Consider the following 12,008-nt stretch of genomic DNA (forward strand, 5'->3'; position numbering starts at 1 on the left):
TCTTTAAAAACAGAAGTTACCGTTCGCGCCCTCCCGCGTTCTTCTTAGGCAAATCCGTCCAGGGCACAACGGGAGGGAGAACGCCGGCCGCCTCGCTCACTGAGCATGCGCGCATTGCACGCTTGCGGGGGAGACGGAACGAGAACCACGGGCAGGAGGAGATAGCACGGCGTGCGGGAGGGGAGGGGAGGGGAGGGGAGGGGAGGCCCGGATGTGGCGCATGCGCGGAGGCGGCGGCGGCAGCAGCAGCAGCAGCAGCGAGCGGCAACAACAACACGACGCAGGCGGCGGCAACGGTCGGTCGGATCGTTCTTCCCTCCCCGCGCCTGAGGCCTCTTGCGCGCGCGCAGTGCGCGAGCCGCGGCGCGGGCCGAAGCGCCCCTCCCGCTTCGCCGGGCTGCTGCTGCTGCGGCGGCGGCCGAGGAGAAGGGGCGGGGGCGCTCCGGCCCCTCACGGGCAGGCCGCGGCGCATCCCAGTTCGGGACCCCGACTGAGGTAACGCCCCCTCAGCCCCCCCTTCTTCCCAGCGGCCCGCAGTCTGGGGGTCTTCCCTCCCCTCGCCGCCGCCCCGCGAGTTTACTCCGCTTGAACGTCGGGAGTGGCCGGCGCAGCAGGAGTAGCAACCGTGGTCACACCTTCCGGGCGGCTGCGGGCGCCGCCGTAGTCCACGCTGCAGCCAGAGGGACAAAGAGGCTCGTGCCCCCCGGCCGCCCCCCTCCCCCGAAAGGCTCAAGCGTGCGCGCTTACTCCGGAGTAAGCCCCGCTGAGTTCAGCGGGACGGGCTCCCTCGCAGCCGCGCGCAGGGTCGCACCCGAACACGCTTCTTGCGGCGGGCAGGAGGCTTCCGCGCACCCGGCCCGTGCGGCCCGCGAAAGCCGCCGCCGGCGCCGCCGCCGCCATCCTCAGGCGCTTGAAAAGTGCCCACGCGGAGCCGGAGCCCCGCGGATCCCGGTTGCATCTGTTGCTTCCAGCCGGGGGGACAGAGAGTGCAAGGGCACGCAGAGGAGCGAACCGATGGATGGTAGCCCGAGCAGAGCCCGCCTCGTCGGGTGCACGAAAGGGAGCTCGGGGCCCCGCGCGAGCCTGTGTTCGTTTTGGCCGCCGCGCGCCGACGCGGCCGCGACCCCGACCCCGCGAGCCCCTTGCAACTTCTCACTGCTGTCCCCAGTTCTGTCGCTCCGCAAAAACTAACGGAGTTACTGCGGCCTGAGATCTTGTGAATTGGATGAAGCGGGCGGCGTGCTACAATAAGGGCACAATCCTAGGCAGCTTTGGACAGCAGAAAAAAGCCCTACAACCTTTTTTCTGTCTCGACATGCATTGGATTACGCCCTAAATTTTTAAAGGTGCTGGCTGGCCAGCCGTGTTGGCTGGGGGATGCTGGGAGTTGTAGGACTTTAGGGTGCACTCCTAAACATGCATAGGATTGCACCTTAAATCTGCAAGGTGCTGCACAGTGTTTTCAATTAGTAGCAGTGAAGCTCCTCCAGTATCATGAGATTATTATGTTATGTTTGTGAGTATTGTTATGATATACTTAGATAAGGCTTAGATTATGGTGGTTTTGCTCCCAGTAGCCCTAGGGGCAGCTGCAGGTCCAGCCAGTAGCCATCATATGACCTACAGAGCCTAGGAGCCTAATTTGAACATCTGCAGACCTCTCCTCCCCCATTCTGTCTTCGGACTTTGGACAAGCACACACTGACTTCACCATTTAGTCAGATTTTTCCCCTCCCCAACCTCCCCCCTGCTTCTTTCAACATCTTTCCTGATGAAGTTATCAGGAAAATTTTCACATTTTTGTGAACGTTATATCCATTTTATAACTTTAAGAGCAAACTTCTAATACAGCAGAAGCCTTTGTAGGTTACTATCTATTTCTTCAGATAAAAAATGTCAAAATACTGAAGTTGGTGGGTAACCTTTAGAAATTCACACTGTGTTAAAATCTGCTCTAAAAGATTGCTATTGAATTCATACTAAATTATAACGTATCTTTGCATGAAATCTTCTGTCCAGACTTTAAATATGGAAGAGGGTTAAGCATCCACAAAAGGGAGATGTCTGGTGGGTTATTAGACAGAAGCGTTGTGAAGTATTCTCTGTGTTTGAATAAAGCGATCTAGAGGTGAATAATACAGTCTGAATCAGTAGGAGTACAAAAGCTTTTTGTACACTCGTTATAAAGTTTGTCTTTGACATACAAGAATTGTGAATTACTGAAAAACGTGATCGTAGAAGCTATTTACTTCTGTAGCATGTGTCAGCATACTGTACAAAGTTCCTTACAGTTATTCACATTGTTATTAAAACACAAAGCCTGAAGCACTTGTATGTTGAACATGTGCTATATAAATGAATATCAGGGTTGGACCTGGATTCCAAATTCCGATTTAGCCTTGAGACATATTTAGCTATTTCAGGCTTTGTTTGAGAAAAGGAGGGTGGGCTCAGAGAGTTAACAGCTCAGAATTGTGTACAAAAAAACTATCCCAGTTCACTATATTAACTAATGACTTGGCTTACTGGGTTGTTTAGAGGTACATATAGATAGAGGAACACTCTGCATATTAAAAATGCTGTCTTATAAAAATGGATTAATAGCTGCTATACAGTGAGTATTTTCCTCATGTATTAGGCAGGGTTACATTTGTTGCAAATATATCTTTCACTCTCCTAGGATCCATTTCTGGAGTATAATAACCCCATCCCCTACTGTCCAAACATGCATACTCTGGACTATATTCTCAATCTCTAATGTGGGTTAACATCCTGATATTACTTGTGCGTATTGATTAAGAAGGAAAATCCATATATAAATAAGATTAAAACTGCGAAGGATGTTTTATGGAAATAGATAATGGGACTAATGTGGTTAAAATATGCAGTGACATATTAGTATGCAGCCTTGGATGATGGTGGTTGCTGGAAGGGAGCTTTGTTAAACGGCAAGTAACATAGCATATGGATAAAAGAGCCTTGAACAGGCATATCAAATCGAAGTGAATAATAGTGCTATGAACACCTCATTTTTTAATGCAGATAGCTGTTCACCTCTGCCCGATTGTAATCTGGGAATGAAGGCCAATTTAAGGCAAACAACAAAAGTGAAGGTAACCATAAGGAAATTTCCAAAATTCATGTTACTGTAATGTAAAAAGTCACCAGAAAAGTTGTGCAAGCTTCCGAAATCCCCAGATCTCTTCATCAAGCAAGATGTTAGAAAAGGCCGGTAGGGAGGAAGGCAAGAAAAAAAGTGACTAGATGGTAAAGTCACATTGTAAGAACGTAAGAAGAGCCATGCCGGATCAGACCAAAGCCCCATCTAGTCTAGCATTCTGTTCACACAGTGGCCCATGGGAAATGCACAAGCAAGGCATGAGTACAACATCCACCTCCCACCCACATTTCCCAGCAACTAGCGTACATAGGCATACTGCCTCTGATACTAGAGGTAGCATATAGCTATCAGGACTAGTAACCATTGATAGCCTTATTCTTCATTAATTTGTCCAATCCCTCTTTAAAGCCTTCCAAATTTGTGGCCATCACTATCTCTTGTGGAAATGAATTCCATAGTTAAACTATGCGAGGTGTGAATAAGTGCTTTTATCTGTTTTGAATCTCCTGCCAATCAGCTTCATGGGGTAACCTCAGGTTCTTGCATTAGGAGAGAGGGAAAAAATGTCTCCCTATCCAATTTCTTCACACCATGCATAATTTTGTACACCTCTAACAGGTCTCCCCTTACTTCTTTTCTAAGCTAAACAATCCCAGATGTTGTAACCTTTCCTCATGGGTGGGGGTTACTCCAGCTCCTTGATCATTTTAGTTGCCCTTTTCTGCACTGTTTCCAACTCTACAATATCCTTTTTTAGGTGCGATGACCAGAACCGTACCCAGGATTTTAAGTGTGGTTGCAATACAGATTTTTTATAAGGGGAGTATGATCTTGGCAGTTTTATTTTCAATTATTTTCCTAATTGTTCCTAATATGGAACTTACCTTTTTCACAGTAGTTACACAGTGGGTCAATATTTTCATTGAGCTGTTGACCACAACCTCAAGCTTGCTTTCTTGGACATTCACTGCTAGCTCAGAACCCATCAGCTTATACATGAAGTTGGGATTTTTTTGCCCCAGTGCATCATTTTTTACACTGAATTGCATTTGTCATTTTGATGCCCATTCTCCCAGTTTGGAGAGTTCCTTTTGGAGTTCCTCACAATTCCATTTTTTTAAAACACCCTAAATAATTTGGTGTCATCAGCAAACTTGGCCACCTCACTTCTAATTCCACATAATTTATGAATTAAAAAGCATTGATCCAGATCCCTGCGGGACCCCACTGTTTACATACCTCCATTGGGAGAACTTACCTTTCAGTCCTCCTGTTTGCTTTCTGTTCTTTAACCAGTTACTGATCCATAAGGGGACCTCTCCTCTTATTCCATGACTACTAAGTTTGCTCAGGAGTCTTTGGTGAGCGACTTTGTTAAAAGCCTTTTGGGAGTTCAGGTAAACAATGTCTACTCGATCTCCCCTGTCCACATGTTTATTGACCCTCTCAAAGAACTCTAAAAGGTTAGTGAGACAGAAAGCCTTTGCGGAAGCCATGCTGATTATTTTTCAGTAGGGCTTGTCCTTCTATATGCTTATGAATTTTATCTTTAATAATGATTTCAACCACTTTGCCTGGAACAGACGTTAAGCTAACTGGCCTGTAATTTCTTGGATCCCCCTCCCCGATCCCTTTTTAAAAATTGGTATTACATATCCAGTCCTCTGGTATAGAGGCTGATCTTAGGGACATGTTACATATTTTGGTTAGAGGATCAGCAATGTCATATTTGAGTTCTTTAAGAACTCTAGGATGAATACCATCTGGGCCCTGTCATTTATTAACTTTCAGTTTGTCAGTAAGGTTGAGAATTTCAGCTTTTGTCACCACTATTTGCTTCAGTTCCTCAGACTCCCTAACTGAGGAATTGTCTGCAAGTTCAGTCTACTCTCAAGGTGTATGTGATAGGTACAGGAAACTCCTGCTGCCACTAATTACACTAGGAAGAAGGTGGTGATGGGGAGTGCTGTGTCCTCCATTTTGAGGAATATAAAGTCTAGCTATTCTCAGAAATGTTTTTCACTTGGTCGAAGCACATGGGCTCCTTTTACCAGTGGATCATAGAGAAAAATTAGGTAGCTTTTATACTATATTAACAAAGCAAGAGAGCTATTCTAGTTAATAAAAGTAATTTGAAGCAAATTTGGGTAGCATTACCTAGCAGTTGGAGGTGATGGACTTTACAACAGAGGAGGATTTTATACCACCAGAAGCTGGGACTGTATTCTCAAGAGGGTTCATCCCCTCCACCTACTAGGTAACGTGAATTTTGGAAATTTTAAGGCAAACAGTAGTTACCTGATTGCCAGCCCCTTCTGATAGCAATCTTTTGGTGCGGTGGTGATGATACTGGTTATTGAGCGGGTGGTGGAGCAGATGGATATTTTCAACAGGCTTTGTATGGACAAATTTACCAACATCAAATGGAGTAAGGATTCTTTCCATTAACTATAGAAGGATTGATCAGTTCCCTGTGAGTACCATAGATTGGGAGTACACAATAACCAGCCTATTAGGAGAGGAGCTGTGAAAACCATTTGAATGGAAGGACAATTTCCTTCAGATGCAAAGGCTACTGAGTAAGTTTCCTTTGAATATGAGGATCCCATTTCCTAAATGTCTTGTAGACGTTTTACTTTCTTTTTGTGATTAGAGTCCTCCGTTAATTCTGCACATTTAAAATTAGCCGTACTGATCATTAAGTTAATTCATACACTTCTAGAAGCTACCTGGGAACCTTGTTTTCTTCAGTACTATAGGATGACCTTCCATTCCTGTTGTTGAATGTTGTTCTCCTGGAACCAAAAAATGGAAGATGTTTCTAATAAGTGGCATTCTGTCTCCTCTGATTAAAACAAATCTTCCTGCAGTCACATAATCCCCCCCCCCCCCGTACTGTTTGTGGATATGTTGCCATTCTACTTAGTAACAGCATCTAATGTTTTGGTGTGACTCATTTAATATCACTTGTTTTCAGTTTTGGGGACACATCTGAGATTTGTCATCTCAATTTCTTTAAAACTCTGTCATTTTCTCCTTTTTAAAATAGCAGTTCATTGTAAGCACTCACACCATTCTTCAGCTTAGCCATCCTACTCTCCCCACTCCCCCATCCATTGGATTCTCCCATTCTTAAAAAATCCTAAAAACAACAGGGCCCCATTGCTAGTCTCTAGTACTTGCGTGGATTGCTGCTTGCCATTCTGAGATTTTGAATTTTAGAACAGCATTACTTAGGCCAGCCTTCCCCAACTCGGGGCCTGCCAGACGTTTTTGACTTCAGCTCCCATTAGCCTCAAACAGCATGGCTAGTGGTCTAGTATTCTGGGAGTTGTAGTCCAGAACATTTGGAGAGCACCAGATTGGGGAAGGCTGACATAGCCTTATTAGCTTACTGCTATTTGTCTGAAGTTGGCCTTGCTTTTTATTTATCAGTTTCGTTTTATATTCTGTAAAATGCAACTTTTTAACTGTCAGGTCTGATATGTTTTGTCTGCGTATCCTCTTTCTGGGACTATTATACCCTGAGATATTGACATGTATGTCTTGGTAGTGATCCTTGATGTAAAAGTACTTGCATTCTCAACTAACCCTAACATCACTTAATGTATAGTCCAACTCCCTTTAAAACAGGTGGCCCTGTAGATGTTGGACACCAATTTCCAAAAGCCCAATGCAGCATAGCCAGTAGGCAAGGATGATGGGAGTTGTCCAGGATCTGAAAGGCGACTGGTTTCCCATCCTTGCTTAAAAATCATCCAAGGAAGCCCTGCTTGCCTGCCTTCAGAAATAAGAACAGGATCTTCTCAGTGGTTTTCTCTGTCTTGCTATGGAATGTGTTTCCCCGGTCTGCTCTTCATTGAGCTTTTGTAAGATGGCCATGGCAAATTAGGCTGGGATTTCCTGATTAATGTATTGGCTGTTATGTGTTGATATTGGTGATGCTGTTCTTATTGTGATGACTTTTTGTAAGCTGTTTTTAAAACCCCTTGAGTCTATAAAGTAGGATATAATGTTGTAAATATTTTGTTTAAAAATGTCATTTTAAAAAAGATATCAGTACATATTTACGCTTGCCAAGGGAAAGGAGTGTGTACAAAAATCAGATAGATTGGGGTGCTCTTTTAATGGGTGTATTGTTTGGTCACAGTTTCAGGATTCCTTTTCTGCAACCAGATGGAGCATTTTTTTTAAAAAAAACCTTATTACTACTAACAAGTAACATGTTTTTATTGCTGCAAAGAAGGGAAGGTCTCTTGAGATGGAAAGGGGACAGTGAAAGGCACACCTCAGTCTGCTTCCTGTAGCATGATTTAACTAAAGCAGATTTAAGTGAACAATCTCAATGATTATTTAAACCATCGTGCAAACCCTCTGGATTTAGTGGTTTTTAAAAATTAAATTCATCCTTTTACAAACAGTAAATATTTTTATTGGTGGATATCATTATTATTTACAATGGAATTCATAAAGATTTCAAACTCAGAAGGTAAATCTTCTACATTCTTAACTATGTATGGTTTGATATTTTCAGGTTAATTCAAACGAAGGGAGCAATCCTACGGCCGCTAGACAGTGGCTAGATGGCCATAGGATATGCTGTTTTCCGGGAGCTGATCTCGGAGCTCGTGCTTCAAGGTTGGCTCCTGGAAAACCGATGTCCCCCACTTGCAAGGGGAGTGTGAAGGGGCCAGAAAGGATCATGGCTGGGGGCGTTCTGGGGAGGGGAGATCGTAGCTGCCTGTATGACACATCCAATGTGTCATACTGCAGCCTCCTTCCCCACTCCGTGCTCCTGCAGCTAGACAGCCACTGTCTAGCAGAAAAAGCAGGGCAGGAGAAGTGCAGAGAGAACGATCCTCTCCGTGCTTCTCCTGCCCTGCTCCGAGTTTGGAGGCAGCCATCTATCTAGATAGGATTGCGCCCTAAATCTATAGAATCGTCCCCAAACTAGTGCCCTTCAAATGTTTTTCACTTCAACCCCCATCAGCCCCAGCTAGCATGGGCAGTGGTTAGGAATGCTGGGAGTTGTAGTCCAAAACATCTGAAGGGCACCAGTTAGGGAAAGGCTGGATAGAACGTAGTTGGGGAACCAGCAGCTTACAGGCTGCACCTGGACCATGGGGGCCTCACCTCACCAACTGGCCTGTTGGGCCTCCCTTCCAGGCCTTCCTCCCTGCACAGCAGTAAGACTTGAAAAAAAGTTTACATGCATGCCAAATGGAAGGTTTTAAATGTTTAAGTGCCACATAAAGGGATTTGGGTGCATAACCTTCCCTTCTCCACACACTGCAACCCCCCTGAAAATTGGCCCCCAGTCCATGGCAATTAGTCTTTCTTAAAAGCTTCCATTGCCACCAATTAAAGCCATTTATAAAAGGCTTATTACTGTATGTGGAAGGCAGTGCTAAGAAGAGGAGAAAGAGGTGGAGGAGGGGGAATGGACGAGGGGAGGGGGAGAGGGAATGGTTTTCAATTACCTGTCTTGAAACCTTTGTAAAAAGGCAGTGTATTGTTTGTAAAATAAATGTGATTGGTATTTATTTAACAGGGCTTACAGAGGATGTTAACTTGTAAAGTTAATGAAAATCATTAACTTCAGTAGGTTAGCATCAGTGTAGTCATGAGTATTTTTGGGACTGGTCGCTATGCCAAAATATTAGAATAGTAGCTGAGAGTTAAACATGCTTGCGTGTACAGACAAATACAAACTGGTAGAAAGTGAGGAAGCTTAAATACTGGGGATTATCATGCTTCTCTCATTAAAATTTGTTTCATATTTACAGCGTCAGTAGTTAGCAGATTTCCATCATATCATCATGGGAAAATGTACACATATATAATATTGGTGGGAAGCATGTGGTAGCCATGCATCACATAGTTAAGACTTAGCTTCTCTCCTCTGTTACTTACTTGTAGACTGGAAACAACATTTTTTTCTGTTTTTTCAAACACAAGTAGATTTTTTTTTAACTTTTGACTTAATTAGTTGAAATGAAAAATCTGTTCCATCTGTAGAAAACTACAGTCTAAAGCTAGATTATTACTTCGCTAACCTCTAGTTGATGAATGCTTGAATGGCTTCTGTTAGTCCTGTAGTGTGACTTTCTTAAACACATTATCATTATGCAGACTTCCTGAATGATTCGTCCATAGACCTGACATTTATTATAAATTGTACCAGTAATGATGATTACTGAATTTATGTGCCATCTTTTTAGCAGTTAGGATCTAGCTTGCCATTAGATTATTGGCAAGGAAATGACTTGAGGTTAGAGCTTAGGTCCATTAGATCATTTAATAAAGATTTCATTTTGTGATTGGATATTTCTTTAGTGTTTTATCTAGTATTTCAACAGTAGCATATGTTAATTTCTTTTTTTTGCAGTATTGAACATCTTGGGTTTAACTATCTGTTTTTGTGAGGATATTACTAATCATTGCATTTATTTATATCCCTTCTTTCAGGATACAAATTCTTCCAAGAAAGCTTATAAGTAACATAAAGATACATTAATTAAAAAAATTACAAACAATATTTAAATATAACAGTCCATAAGGATCCTTAGTATAGGGCAGTTGGTGGTAGAAGGACATGTGTGGAGAGGGAACAGACCAGCTGGAGCAGGCCCTGATGTCTTCTTTGTCTGTCCCCTTCTCTTCCTTGGAGTCCTTTCTACATGGCAGTTAGCTGTAGTAGCTCTGTGGGGGAGGAAAAGTTTTCTTGATGAATTATCTGAAGGGTCCAGTCTTTAGACTATTGTTCAAAACAGTCTATTGCATTTCAACCTATATAAAGTGTATAAAGTGTTCCACATGTGTATGAATGCATGTGTGCCTGTCTGCCTTCTTCCAAAGTACTTTGCTTGCCTGGGTAGAAGGGGTACTGTCTGGGGGCTTAGAAAGAGGGGGAGGTAATAGGCTGTGCCTGGTCTGAATGAAGCCTGTAAACTACAGAGCAGAAAGCCAGCTGAAGACTAGCTTAGTAAGCTTTTGTGATAATCCCTAACAAATACACCAATCGCATCAGTCCTCCCATATTGATAAACATGATTCCAATTCCCAGCACTAAATGTCAGCTGAATCAGCAGGTTGTCAGCCAGCATAATGGCTTGAATATCAGTTTATCCATCTCACATGTTGCAGCTTAAGGCCGCTGCTGCAGCATTAAGGGAAAATTTGATATTAATAGGGGATATTTTTTATATACTGCTTTTGAAGGGAAATTATCTGGGTGGTTTATAATAGAAGATAACCACCAAAATACATAATCATAAACACATGAAAATATCAGTTAAAACAGCGGAGTAAGCTGCAAAAACAAACATCACCCCCCCCCCCAAATGGATAATATTATCTCAGATGTTAAAATCTTGGGAAAATAAAAAAGGTTTTCACATGATGCTAAAAGGACAATATAGGCACCAGGGAAGCCCCCTCTCTTGTTACTCACCACCTTATATAATTTGGTGGAGACACCCTGAGGAGGGCCTCTGAAGCATGTTCCTTCAGTCTCCTGGGCCAAGGCTGTATAGGCTTTTAACGTAAGAGTCAGCACTTTGAATTGTGATTGAAAACAGACTGGGGAGCCAATGCAGATCTTTAAGCACTGGTATAATGTATTCCCCTTGCCTGGCTCCAGTTAGCAACCTAGCAGCTGTATTTTACACCGTGTAGCTTTTCAGACTAAGATACCCCCATGTACAATATACTGCAGTGCTCTAGCCTTGAGGTTAGCAGAGCATGGATAGCTGTAGCTAGGCTATATCTGTCCAGGAAAGGTCATAGCTTGTGTTGTTCTTCAGTCGTTAAGTCGTGTCTCACTCTTCATGACCCCATGGACCATAGCACGCCAGGCCTTCCTGTCCTCTCCTCTCCCGGAGTGTGCTCAAGTTCATATTCATTGCATCGGTGATGCTGTCTAGCCATCTCATCCTCTGCTGTCCCCTTCTCCTTTTGCCTTCGATCTTTCCCAGCGTCAGGGTCTTTTCCAGTGACTTTTCTCTTCACATTAGGTGGCCAAAATATTTGAGCTTCAGCTTCAGTATCTGTCCTTCCAATGAGCAGTCAGGGTTGGTTTCCTTCAGGATTGACTGATTTGACCTCCTTGCAGTCCAGGGGACTCGTAAGAGTCTTCTCCAGCACCACTGTTCGAAAGCATCGATTCTTCGGCGCTCAGCCTTCTTTATAGTCCAGCTCTCACAGCCATACGTTGCTACTGGGAAAACCATAGCTTTGATTATACGAATCTTTGTCGGCAAGGTGATGTCTCTGCTTCTTACCATGCTGTCTAGGTGTGCCATAGCTTTCCTCCCAAGGAGCAAGTGTCTTTTAATTTCATGGCTACAGTCACCGTCTGCGGTGACCTTGGAGCCCAAGAAAATAAAATCTGTCACTGCTTCCATTTCTTCCCCTTCTATATGCCAGGAAGTGATGGGGCCAGATGCCATGGTCTTAGTTTTTGTAATGTTGAGTTTCAAACCAGCTTTTGCACTCTCCGCTTTCACCCTCAACAAGAGGCTCTTTAGATCCTCTTCGCTTTCTGCCATTAGGGTGGTGTTGTCTGCGTATTTGAAGTTGTTGATAATTCTCCCGGCAATCTTAATTCCGACCTGTGATACCTTAAATGTTACTACTGGCATCACCTGGAATCAGCCCCCTAGTCAGGAATGGGACCAAAATATCCATGTGTTCTAAAAACATTATTGCAAAAAGTAAATATGAAATGTATTGGGGAGAGCAGTGACTAAGGAGAGGAGCGTGCCAAGGTTAGCAAAGTTGGGGCCTCTGAGGCCGGGCTGTGTAGTTAGAAAGGGCGGGAAAGGAGCATGCAGGTGAAGAGATGGGTGGAGGCAGTGGATGCCTGAGTCAAGGTGGAAAATGTAAG

General features: G+C 43.9%; 1 protein-coding gene across 8 annotated transcripts in view; it reads left to right on the forward strand.

Moving 5' to 3' along the window:
• The first annotated feature begins 220 nt into the window (after positions 1-220).
• SMAD4 (SMAD family member 4) overlaps positions 221-12,008 on the forward strand; it is a 38,467-nt gene continuing 26,679 nt past the window's right edge. For 4 of the 8 annotated variants that reach the window (XM_084832911.1, XM_084832914.1, XM_084832915.1 and 1 more), the window contains exon 1: positions 221-495. The gene's annotated coding sequence lies outside the window, so the exon portion shown is untranslated. Of the gene's footprint in view, positions 496-3,042; positions 3,114-5,514; positions 5,701-12,008 lie in introns of those variants that run through there. The other 4 variants (XM_084832912.1, XM_084832916.1, XM_084832913.1 and 1 more) reach the window with 3 other exon arrangements.

The sequence above is a fragment of the Heloderma suspectum genome, chromosome 2 (genome assembly GCF_057233095.1).
Source record: "Heloderma suspectum isolate Gila_16-S chromosome 2, 16-S_ref, whole genome shotgun sequence".
Classification (NCBI taxonomy): Eukaryota; Metazoa; Chordata; class Lepidosauria; order Squamata; family Helodermatidae; genus Heloderma; species Heloderma suspectum.